The sequence below is a fragment of the Mixophyes fleayi genome, chromosome 1 (assembly GCF_038048845.1).
Source record: "Mixophyes fleayi isolate aMixFle1 chromosome 1, aMixFle1.hap1, whole genome shotgun sequence".
Taxonomy (NCBI): domain Eukaryota; kingdom Metazoa; phylum Chordata; class Amphibia; order Anura; family Limnodynastidae; genus Mixophyes; species Mixophyes fleayi.
This window is the reverse complement of record NC_134402.1, coordinates 110,850,047-110,863,306: the sequence shown is the minus strand read 5'-3', so window position 1 is coordinate 110,863,306 and position 13,260 is coordinate 110,850,047. Positions and strand designations below refer to the sequence as shown.

Genomic DNA, 13,260 nt, shown 5'->3' with positions numbered 1-13,260 from the left:
CTTAAGTTCCTTAATGAATCAGGCCCCTAGTGTTAAAATGTTTATTAAAGTGATGATTGTCATTGTGTGCAAAATATCTGTCTTGATAAGTTGTTTATGTTATTAGACTTTTTGAGTTGCTGCTAGATGCTTATTCATTTATTGTGGAGACTGGTTCTTACCATATTATACTGACACAAGTTTGCTTTGTTATAAAGTCAATCCAGTGTCATTTGATTAGCTTAAGCGGACATACTTTCGTTGTCTCTTTGGCACTGGCTCTTCCCATTCATAACTTTAAAATCTCTGTTGCTGTGACTACAAAAGTTACTATTGAGCTAATACTGCAAAGTGTGCTATATTCAGATAATTATATCAAGCTGCAAGTATAGAGAATTGTTTCATGAATGAAAGCCATTCTTTTTAATGGTACACTCAGACTTTGGATGTGCTTATACATTTAACTATGAGTTTTATAAACCGTTTTATTTTAGTATATGCAGTGCTTTTTTTTGTAAGAAAAAAGGTACCGGAACTCCCCTCTTTATGCCCCCTCATTTTTCTGTAGCCGTCTCTTTCTGCCCTCCTTCTTTTTCTGTAGCCCTTTCTTTCTGCACCCCTCCCCCGCTTTCTGTAGTCTGTACTTACCTTCTATGCTTCTTTTCTCGCATCTCTGCTTAATCACGGCTCCTCTCACTGGCAGCTTTGTGACATCACGACACTGCCGGGGCCGGAAGCATTACACACACTAAGATGTGCAGCACCGCAGAGAAAAAAAAATGTTAAAAAGTTAATTAAACTTTGAAAATCTATGGAAAATAGGTGCCGGAACGCCGTTCTGAGAATTCTATGACAAAAAAAGCCCTGAGTATATGTCACATTCTAGCACTCATCTGAGCCTGCGTGACCTGTGTGACATAGGGTTAATCAATAACAACCACCTGATCTGTTTAAAGATTATTAAAACTCTGTCTTTCTCACACAATAGCTTTTTCCTGCCCAATTATGCCACCACCAAGGATTGGTTTGAAGGGTGGACACTCTTAAGCTGGGTACATATTACAGTGTTTTTGTCCAATAATTGGCTCAACCAGCCGACATATGACTGCTCGTTCGAAAGTCAGATCAGTGTGTGTAGTGACACGATGGTCAAAAGTCTGCCCAAATGGACGATTGTCGCCTCATTTGGCTAGTTTTACCGTTCAATATTTTCATTCCAATCTCCTTTCCGTTGTGCAGTGTGTATAAATTTCCGACCGATCCATAACAATCTCCTGATACTTTCTCGACCTGGAGGACGTGTGTATGTAAATTTGTGATGCCTGTACCAGTCCCACGTGGTGTGGTATACGCACATCACTGACTTGTGTTTTGTATACATGTGTATTGCATCTTTCTGGTTACAGACCATTACACTTCTGTAAAGCACGTGTGTTATTACCCTTTGCATCTATATTGGGAGCCTATTCATATTTAGCCTTTATAAGCTTATACCTTTCTAAACTATTAAACTTATAAAGTCATATTAACCTTTATTAACTAATATTTGTAAAAAAACCAGAATAAACCACACAGTGTTAATGCAACAGTTTTATTGCAGGAAAAAGTACAAAAATGTTTATTGCAGAATATGACAAGTGAAAAAAATAGTATTACACTTTAAAAGTGCTAGTGGTTTGTGGCAGAACAGTTACAAACAGCATACATATTTCCACAAAATTTTTCTCAAGGTTTTTAATTTTTTTCTTGATGTCACTTGGGTTTATATTCCCTTTGATTTCTTTACCTACGAAACAAGGAAATAAAAAATGTTTACTATTAAACTTCTTTATCTGTAATCTATATACAACACCAGAAATACTCTCATTTGCTCACCTTGCGCACTGCTCAATATCGGTTTATGTTGTGGTCCCTCTGGCACAATCGCAATAATAGCGGGCTTAAACTTCATATATTCTGGGAAACAGGCACCATTTTGGCTATTATAATGGTACAGGTATGTGCCCAAAGCATTTATTTATCTACACATGTTCACTGAAATACCTTTGTGTGTAACTTCTTTCATATCTTGGTATTCAACATAAATTTTTTCTTGTTTGATAACAGGTATTACATTAGTGGTATCAGTGGTATCTAAACAGGCCTTCTCACCGTTAATTCTTCGTTCTGACAAAAAAAATGTACAAATCAGGCGTTTGCATTGCTTTGTGTGAAACTAGAATGGAATACATAAAGTCCTTCAAACAGGTACACTACACGTGCTACTCACTTTTTTTAATGTCGTAGTCGCACTGGTCCAGTAAGTGCTTTTACCATCATCTCCACCTCTCTTGGACTTATTGCCTTTGCTCTTCTTGAGCATCTCCATCCCCTACCTTAACTTTTTCAACATTTTTTGGATCTTCCAGCATCAGCACCATCTCTGAATCTGTCTCTGTCTCCAAAGCTGCAACCCCCACTGACACCTTCTCCTCACCCGCCATCTTCTCACGTTCCTCAACGCCAGACAGGCTCCTCTGTCATTTTATACACTCAGACATGGGTGTTCGTTTATGCTGTGGACCAATCACCGATGATGCCCATAGAGAATGGAGAATTGTGGGTGATGCCTATTCGTGTATAATAACTTTGTGTATGGAGATTTTTTGTTATAACTTTGGGTTTTGGGTGTTAACTATAGTGAAAGCTCTGCCCCTTTATGCTATTGTCTTTGGTATATCGTTACATGCCCCACATATGTTGCTTCAGTGTGTGCGAAATTAAAATCATTGCTCACGACAACATGGCTGTAAAAAGTTGCTAACGGGACGGCCGCTCTTCCCTTTATCGTCTAAAACAAGGCTAGTGTGTATGCAGTCCATGGATCAAGTGATCGGACCATCGATCGGATGTAAAATCGATCGACATAAAAAGTTGGTGGGAAATTCTGTAGTGTGTACCCAGCTTTACTCAGGAAGCTTTTGGTTCTCCCTGTATCTAAACTAATCTATCACAACTTACTTTAATCAGAGTTATCATAAGCCAAATGATCTCCTCTGGTTCAGCTATGTATCATTCTAATACCAAGCAAGTCTGACACCTGAATCCATAAGAACACAGAGACATGAACTTATTAAGTGGGATTTAATATGGAAAATTAGTCACATTATCCAGTGTTCCACTGTGGCCCTTGTCATTTTCTGAATCCCCAATCATGTTTGAGAAAGGCAATTCTTCCGGCTCGGGGAACACCCACATCACCACTGTATCAGCAACATTGTCAAATGAGTCTGGGTTATTTACTTTTGTAACCAACTGGGCTTCCCACAGCTCCCATATGTGGGAAACATTTCTCCCCAATATAGCATCAAACTCCAAACAAGGAACTAATCCCACAGTGAATACCACGGAACCACACTGTGTTTCTATGTTCACTTCAGCTGTAACATAATGTCGTGTATCCCCATGTATACAGGTTACCTGATAGATTTCTATTGACCCTTTAAGGGGATCAACAAATCGGCTCTTACAAGAGTAACCATACTACCATAATCTAGCACTGCCTGTACCTGTTTGCCTATAGTAATTACACACATTTATCTGGATCAGCCTGTCTGTCTGCAGTGTGGGCTAGCCAGGCAAAGAAAGATACTCTGTGCTGTACATAAGCATTGTCACATTGCATAGGTTCAGAAGTAAGTATCACATCTCAAGCATCTAATCACATTTCTATCAAGTCTTAAACTAGGCTGGAACCTTCTTGGCATAACTGGCCAATCTCCAGGTTCCAAGCCTACAGTCTCTGGTTTCAGTTCATTCCACTACCCAGTACCCTTTTCCCCTGAAACAGTCTTACCAGAAGTCACTGGAGATCACAGTTGTGGAACTAGGAGCCGATGGGGTGTACTCATAAGTTCATCGGCGGCACATACCTCTCCACCATCTCCACAAGCTGGTCTGCGGTTTTAGGATCCTCATGGCTTATACATTTGTGCAGACCAGCAGGCATTGACCGTAGATACCGAAACATAATGACCCTTTCCACAATCTGTCATCCTGTCAAAGTCTCGGGTTGTAGCCAACTTTCCTCTTTGCTGTTCTTTCAAAAGTTATTAAATTGACTACATCACTCTTGGACATATTTTGGAGAAAATGACTAGCCCGTATGGAAGTGGAGCAAGTTGTCACCTCGGGGTAAGTTTTGACAGACAAGACGGTGAGAGACTTCACTACCTCATTTAGGGCTTTGCAGTCTTGGTACTGTTGCCTGTGAGTCTCCTTAATGGCTAACTGCTGTTGCCTCCGAACCTCCGAACCTCCTCAGTGGCTAACTGCTGCTGCTTCCAGAGCTCCTCAATGGCTAACTGTTGCACCCTGGTGACTACCAGCTGGGCAGCTGTAGCATGTAGTAAGGCTTTAAATACATCATCCATCTTGGACACTGTAGCACAGTCTTTTTCCCAAATCCAAATAAATGGGTTTCTGTCCCTTTAAATTTTTGATGCAATTTTAATGGCCACAATCGATGTGCAGTTGCATGCATTCTCCACCATATGTCACAAGATCGGATTAGGGGTGCCGTTTCCTGTGGCAAAAGGGTAAACGGCTGCACTTCCTATGCATCAGCAAATCACTATCACACCTCTCCAGTGCCTTGGTTCAAATAGCGCAGCTAGTTTTATTTAGCAGCTCTAAAACATAAACAAAATATAAAACAAAAGTCTTAGGCTGTCCAAATTCTAACTAATACAACAGGAACACCCTGTTGTGTTTATAAATATTGTAGCAAAGAGGGTTATTTTCCACACCTCTCCTGCATAGGGAGAGGTAAAATCCCAAAGAGTTTGCAGGTACAAACTGCAGACAGGGTTAAATTCCCACTCAGTCTTTCCCACAACACACAGACACACAGGTGCATGACATGGGTGTGATTGCTGCGGTGTGTGTGGAGAAAGGAGTCTCTTATTTGGCAATTTCTACAAAGTGATGTCAGAAATGGGATCTTAAAGGACAGCCAAAACACAGCTGTCCACCTAGCAAAGTGTGATATTGAGAAAAAAAAAATTGTGTTTTTTTTTTCCTGTTTTCCCTTCTGTTTTATTTGTTTTTTTCTCCTTGGGAGGTCAAATGTAGCAGCTGCTAGCTAAGACATTACAAAAGCTGACATAAAAAAAAGTGTTTTCTTTGTTTGTTGTTGCTTTTCCATTTTGCTTGTCAGTGTATGTTAAGGGAGGCACATTTTCGCTATCCCGCCAGATCGGCCAGCAAGATGGAAGAAATCCTCAGTGCTTTAACTAATGTGGATGCCACATACCTGTCCCAGCAGGACCAAATGCTAGCTGTCGTCGAGGCTCAGGTGGAAAGTAACAGATTGTTATGGACAGAGTTTAGTCAGCACTGAGAAAGTGAGCACGAACCTGCTGTCTTGCAAAAGATGACCTCCTCTGAGGACATGAAGGCATTTTTGTTATTATTTGAATGCACAGCAACACTTCAGTGCCAACATGTAAATGGGTGGGGAAACTGGCTCCTTATTTGACAGATGAAGCCCAGCAGGTCTATATGGATGTGCCCGAAGACGAGACAGCGGACTTTCAACAATTTAAGGCTGTAATTGTGGAGCAGATGGGGTGACAGGGCCCAAGAAAGCGCAACTATTTCATGACTGGCGGTTTAGACCGGGATCTGCAATGCATGCCCGGTTGGCAGACCTGGAAAAGTTAACGAAAAGTTGGTTTGAACAGGACCATAATACACCAGTCAAAATGTTAGAAATGCCGGCTATCGACTATTGCAAGTCAGGAGTTACAGAAATAGGTTCTACAGACCGCCCTTCAGTTCTTTTGAGGAGCTTGCGACAGCTATTGACCAGTATTATACTATTGAAAGTATCGCTCAGACAGTGGGAAAAGTTGTCAGGCTGGACATTAGGCCGCAATCAACACCAGAGGTGGAAAGAGACCGCAAAGTGACCCCAGAAAGGTTTTTGAGTGTGGCGAGCAAGGTCACTTCCGGAGGCATTGTGCAAATCGTCCAGAACTGATGGATTGTTCAGTGGTTCGACTAGACTCCAGGTTTCCTACTTGTTTACCATGTCCTCACCCACAGGGAATCCACTGCTGTTCTGGGTGACCGTCCTGATATGGCAACAGGCAGTGTTAGCGTTGGCGGGTTCAGGTAGTGAAATCACCTTGGTAGTTGGCACTGTGGTTCCAGAAGGCCTGTCGACCTAGCTTTCTATCAGTGAAAGTCCTATGCATTCACGGGGTCACGTGGAGTATAAATGTGTCAATCTTCCCATTACCGTGAAGGGACGAACAGTGCAAGTGGTAGCCGCAATAGCCCCAAGGCTACCATACCCCCTTATTTTGGGGCAAGAGCTTCTCCTGTTCTGGGAAATTATAGCCGACCTGATCGGTCAGGACATGAGTCACTGGCCGGATGTCCAACCCTATTTGATCCTGTCTTTCATACCCCGGAACTGGAGATAGAGACTGAGAAGCCGCAATACCTGGAACCTGAATACCAGGTTTTGGCTGCAACTAGGCCGACGTCACGTTCCAGAAGACAGGAGAGAAAGATCCTAGCTGGAGAAATTCGAGAGAAAACAGAAGTCCTGCCAGGGGGTGAAGATTGGTCCCCAATATCCAGGGCTGTGTCACTCCAGGACTTTGCAAGGCACCAACTCCATGATTATACTTTGGAAAATGCTTATAAATATGTTGTGAAAGTGAATGGAGTGTGGAAGGCTGAGAGACCAGCCAGGGCAGAACCTTATTTTATAATAAAAGGGTATCTGCTATATAGTGTGGCGGTGTTACAGGAGATAACAGTTCATCGGCTCTCGGTGCCTGGCAGTCAAGAGATACTGTCATGCCTGCCCAGTATGCCAGTGGACGTCCCCTAAACCAAACTATTGAGTTCCCCTGATACCTCTTCCTATAATTCCATTCAAGCGAATTGCGATGGACTTTTTGGGCTCCTTGGAGAAGTGTGCCCGAGGGCATCAATATTTATTGGTTGTTCTTGGTTACGCTACCCGATACCCTGAGGCAATTCCGCTAAGGAATATTACATCGAGCACTATTACAAAACAGTTAGCATTGATGAACACTCGACTTGGAATCCCAAAGGAAATTCTAATGGTTCAGACCCTTTGAGCTTCTGTTTGGGAGACAACCCTGCGGAGTTCTGGACATCCTCAAAGAAGGGTAGGAATAGCAGCTCCAAAAATTAAACAAAACATAAACTTCTATCTGATACAACACCCTGTTGTGTTTAAAAATATTGTGGCAAAGAGGGTTATCTGCCACACCTCTCCTGCATAGGGAGAGGTAAAATCCCAAAGAGTTTACAGGTATAGGCTGTAGGCAGGGTTAAATTCCCACTCAGTCTTTCCCACAGCACACAGACACACAGGTGCATGACATGGGTGTGATTGCTGCGGTGTGTGTGTATAAAAGGATTGTGGGATCTGGTAGGCGGGGCTTACAACGCTGGCTAGCAGCCAGACAATACTGAGGGCTTATGGGTGAAGCTAGTGTGTGTTATGCTGTTTTATGTTGAAATAAAACAGCTACTAAGAAGCTGGAGTAAGGAGTCTCTTATTTGATGGTTTCTACAATATATACAGTACATATTAAAGAAGAAGTTTGTTTGTTTGCAAATATCTTTCACAGCTCTCAAGGTAAAGCTGCGAAATCTTACATAGTTATTTAGTATCGAAAAAGTAAGTTATTAGTAAGGATGAGCGGGCTCGGATTAGCGGAATCCGAGCCCGCTCATCGGGATCCGAGCACTGTTCGGGAACTTCCGCCTGGCAAAAAGATCCGAAACGAGGCTATGACATCCAAGTCTTGTGTCGGATCTCGCGAGTTCGGATGTCATAAATTCTCAGCTTGCAGTGGCGCATGCAGGGGGGGTTTCTGAGTCTCTAGAAACCCCCCCCTGCGCTAACTAAGTGGCCACTGTCCTATACAGCAGCCACGGCGCTGTCAAAGAAGCATCCACGGCGGTGCTGTATTGTATACAGCACCTCCGCGGACGCTTCTTAGACAGCGCCGCGGCTGCTGTATAGGCTTGCGCTGGCGCAGCAGCTCTCTCTCATTTTTTTTTTTTTGGGTCGGCGGGGGGAAACCCCCCCCAACAATCCTCCGTGCGCCATCTTCATTTCGCCTGACATAAGGGAAGAGGGAGGTTGTAGGGTAGTGGTGCTCCTGCGTGATTAGTCCAGTGGTGCTTTATGCTTGTGACCAGTGCTCTGTCCTTGCTGAGTCCAGTGGTCCTTTTATCCTGTGCTCTGTCCTGCTGAGTCCAGTGGTGCTTTGGCCAGTGTCTGTCCTGCTGAGTCCAGTGGTGCTTTAGTCCTGTGCATTTTTGTGCTAAGTCCATAGTAATTTTCTAATTATTAAAAACTCCCAAAAAAAATAAAAAAAATAAATAAAAAATTATACAAAAAAAAATAAAAAAATATTAAAAAATAATTTAAAAAGTATAAAAAAATTCTAGAGCAATATATTATTGCAGTCCTGAAATATTAGTACTGCAATACCTACGTTCACTGTTTCTGCAGTCCAAAAAACAGGAACTGCAATCTATATTACTACGTTCACTGTTTCTGCAGTCCCAAAAAATAGGAACTGCAATCTATATTACTACGTTCACTGTTTCTGCAGTCCAAAAAATAGGAACTGCAATCTATATTACTACGTTCACTGTTCCTACAGTGCATGAATATATTAGTATCAGATATTAAAGTACGTTCACTGTTCCTGCAGTGCATAAATATTAGTATCAGATATTAAACTACGTTCACTGTTCCTGCTACATCAAAAAAGCATGAACCTGCCCTGCCATCAACTAAAACAAGAGGTAGTGATGTGCTTGAACTCCACCCTCTATATGCTGCAGAGGAGGGAGGAGCAGCAAAAAAGCCATTCAAGCCTACACAGCCACCTACGATGGGCCACGTGTTTGTGCCGCCCACTTGTGTCGCTTAGCTTAGTCATCCAGCTACCTCGGTGCAACCTTTTGGACTAAAAACAATATTGTGAGTTGTGAGGTGTTCAGAATAGACTGGAAATTAGTGGAAATGAATGTTATTGAGCTTAATAATAGTGTAGGAGTGAAAACAAACCCAAAATATGGATTTTAGCACTTTTTATGCTTTTTTTAAAAAAAAAAAATCAGAACCCAAAACCCAAAATCAGAACCAAAACCTTTCGTGGGGTGTTTTGGCAAAACAAATCAGAACACAAAACCTCAAGCTAATCGGAACCCAAAACCTAAAACACCAAAAGTGGCCGGCGCACACCCTTAGTTATTAGTCCACATAGCAAGAATGCAACAACTAGAATACAATCAGCAGATCACAATCAAAAGAAAAGATGGAGATATACAAACCCAAGCCCCGTAACTGAGTTAAAAGTCACTGAGGAAACAACACCCAAAATAACTCACGGCACCAGTGGTATAGTAAGGTAAAGCTGGACAGTAGAAATTTCTAAGCCAGCATTCGGACACCTCTGCACCGATTGGGATGAAAGCAATGCGTGTTGGTCCAGTTGGATCCTGGTCATGTTTTAAGGGGGTTAGGGTCCCAGTCAGACTTAGCATTGGTGTACACTGGGCATAACTTTGACCCCGGGAGCTAGTTCTGGGCCTTCCCTGGATGGATTTGGATGACATTTAATACAAAAACAAAAATGACACTGGGCAGCCACCTCATGGGTATGTTCAAATAACTGCTAAGCTGCTAATTATGTTTAAAAGGTTGACAGTTACATCAACTAATTGATAAGGTAATAACTTGAAGATTTAAACCCAGGCAACAATGGGTACTTCAGCTAGTATATATTTATCTTTGAATATACTTTATATTGACAGCTCATTAATCGATCTGGGCAAGAAGTACCCTGCTTCAAAGAGTGCAGTCTAAACTGAGATGCTTTGCAATGATGACCCTAATATTTTCATGGGTCACATTAGAAAAGCATTACTCTAATAATAGTTTTATTTGTAGCTCGAATATTTGATAATACGAAAAATATGAACCTACACCAAAGATTTATCCCTGGAGCTAATATTTACATACACTCTAATTCAAGTTTTAATTGATAAGAATTGTGATGCCTATAACATATTTAGTTATTAGTTATTGACAAGAGCACAACAATATCAAGCACAGCAATATAAACAACAATTACCATCATCATCATTTATTTATATAGAGCCAGTAATTCCGCAGCGTTGTACAGAGAACTCACTCACATCAGTCCCTGCCCCATTGGAGCTTATGGTCTAAATCCCCTAACATACACACACACACAGACCGAGAGAGAGAGACTAAAGTCAATTTAATAGCATCCAATTAGCCTAATAGTATGTTTTTGGAGTGTGGGAGGAAACCCACACAAACACGGGGAGAACATACAAACTCCACACAGATAAGGCCATGGTCGGGAATCAAACTCATGACCCCAGTGCTGTGAGGCAGAAGTGCTAACCACTAAGCCACCGTGCTGCCCCAACAAAGGTAACTGTGAGAGGCAGGTGTAAATAAGGAGACAACAGGTGCAGATGATTAGCTAGTGCAGTAGGTTAACCCCTAGTAGTGAGAAGAAACAAGGCCAGGCACAATAGCTGTACCTCTGGTGGATTAGAGGCATTGAGGATACATTCAAAGTAACAAGTCCAAAGTAGTCCAAGACAGTAGCTGCCAAGAGAAGCAGCATGCCAATGCAGCTGCAGGAGAAGTGCAGGCAGATCCTGATAGGTATTTAGCTGTGGTTTAGAAACCAAATGTCTTGCTACATTTTAGCCTTCTAAGTACTGAGGTAAGTTCACATGATTTTTAACTGCATTTCAGTGTTGTCTGAAGCATAATTGTGATTTGAGTGCAGAATTTCACAACCCAACTTGACATTGGGTTGCGAGCTTTAGTGTTTTAATAAAAATATGAACCAATACCTAATATTGGTATTGTACTATATTCAGATTTGTACTGGTAAGACCCTGTTTAATGTCTATGGTGACAGGTTTTGATTTTGAGGCGCTACCAGCTAAGGTCTCAGTAGCGTGCACTTTTCTACTTGGAGGTTTATTTAGTATAGTGGTTATCACATTACGTATAAGTTCATGCTTTCTTCTGATAGGTGAGCATTTTATTAATTTTTAGAGTGGGCGAGTAACAAAAACACAAAAACACCTCCAACAGGAAAGCTTGTTATATTTGGGAGGACTTTCTCTTTGCTGGTACTGCTAATCCCCTGTTTGCACTAATACTCTATCATGTTTTCAGGTTTTAGCTGCTGGGTTAGATATCCCCCATTACCAACAATTCTTTTAACCTTTTAAGCATTGAAGTTGACACAATATTCCACAGCAGAAGCTACTGGATTTGAAGACACTGATTTCTTCTCTGCTGTCAGTTAAATAGGCTACTGTACACAATCTTTGGGCACTTGGTGCTTCCTGGGCATGTTACATCCATGACCAAGTTTTTATGCAGGCTCCTCGTTGATGCTTCTTCGAGTGTTTCCAAGCTTCTGCATTTTTCTATGGCTCACCAGGAAAACTAAGGAGATCTAAGGGTATTGTTGGATTTTCTGTTGACATAGGGAGCATTCAATGGCTCATACATAGGGTTTATCATTCTGAAAGCCCAATATCTATCCTCTGTGCAGAGGTGGAACTATCGAGCTGTTGGCCCCGGAGCAGGGAAGCGTGGCCCACAGCTCGCTAGTTTTCATTATCTCCATGGGCCCCGGTGCACCGCACCTTCTGCACCAAAAGTAGTTCCGCCACTGTCTCTGTGCATTGTTACATATTCACCCCCAGCCTCTTTTTATCACATTGACACGTCTCCTCTCACTCACTATCAGGTTGCCAGCATTTTTAAGACCAGCCTGGTCAGGGTAGGTGTTAACACATTAAGGTTTGGCCTTCCATTTGCATCAGGGCTGCAACTGAGGTGGCTTGTGCTGGTTTGATGGTGCATCTATTTGCAAACTTGGCAGGTGGGGCAGATGGGAGTATTACATGTATAAATTGTGTGTCGGCTGTTTCAGTGGGGTGAGGTTTGTCAAAATTGTACACACAGTGCTGCTGCTTGTAATGTTTATCAATAAGCATTCTAATAAACCTATAGAACTACGTATGGTTTTCACCTATAGCGATCCATGGGCCAGGAGGCTAACCAAATTGAAGGAGTCACAAACCAGGGTCTGGGTGAGCAACAGACAAGGATAAATGGTAATAAGCAGTATTGTATTGACATCAGAAGGGATAACCAGTAACCTGCGGAGGTCAGGGCAGGCAGCAATGTAATGTTTGCCACCAACATTCCAATAAACCTGTAAGGTTTATTTATTTATCACATAAGTCCTTCACCTACAGTAGCCCCTATTTCCATTAGAGCACTATGTGCTCATTGGTACTTAGTTGTCCCAAGGACTTGTGTGCAATTGTATAGGTTTATATATGGACTGATGCAAACAGAATATAAGAGAAAAACTACTAAATGTAATTGACATAAATGACTAGGCCTACTTGGAGCAGAAACAATAACATAAACTGACAACAAGAATCATATACAATCCAAAATCGGGGCAGGCCACTAAGAGAATCGTAGAAGTCATAAAACGATGTCTGGGAGAGCAGCAGATTTGAATAAATGGCAATTAGACAGGATAACCAGTAAAAAGCAAAGGTCAGTGCAGGCATCATGAAAGAGTGATTGAAAATGAGCAGGATCAATAGCAAGTGGATAACAAGACACTAAAGAGCACGGACACATAGGCAAGATAACGACTGACTGGCTTTGACAGTCTAAAAAAACGCCATCGACCAATCCAAACAGTGGATTTACTCAGCCTTCACATACATGATAAGCAAAGTCCAACACCTGAATCAGAGAATGTCAAACCAATCAATATACATAGCTTAAAAAATTTAGGTTGAGAAGCAGGGGGACACCTGAGTCACTGTTTATATCGCAGCCTCTGTCCACAATCCTGACACTGCTTCATGCTGAGGCAAATTACCAACGTCATGTGCATTTTATGGAGCTAGCTATTAATATTTGCAGACATACGGTCATTTATAGTAAGCTCATAGATGGTTGCATACAAATTTGGTCTGAGATGATCCTCCAATTCATTTGGAGGCAGGCTATTAATCCTAAAGCTATCACTTGGAGCCTTATTAAGACTAATTACAAAGTAGTGCTTCTTCACAAAAGTAGTCTGCAACATCCCAAAAGAGCATTTGCACTGCACTTTTGTAAATTACCATTAGTGTTGG

The 13,260-nt window shown here is 41.9% G+C and overlaps 1 long non-coding RNA gene across 1 annotated transcript in view; it reads right to left on the bottom strand.

The window, feature by feature from the left end:
• Positions 1-1,552: 1,552 nt before the first annotated feature.
• The window catches only part of LOC142141225 (uncharacterized), a 173,610-nt gene continuing 161,902 nt past the window's right edge, over positions 1,553-13,260 (bottom strand). Inside the window, exon 2 of the long non-coding RNA XR_012688633.1 lies at positions 1,553-1,765. This is a non-coding gene — a long non-coding RNA (uncharacterized LOC142141225). The remainder of the gene's footprint in view (positions 1,766-13,260) is intronic.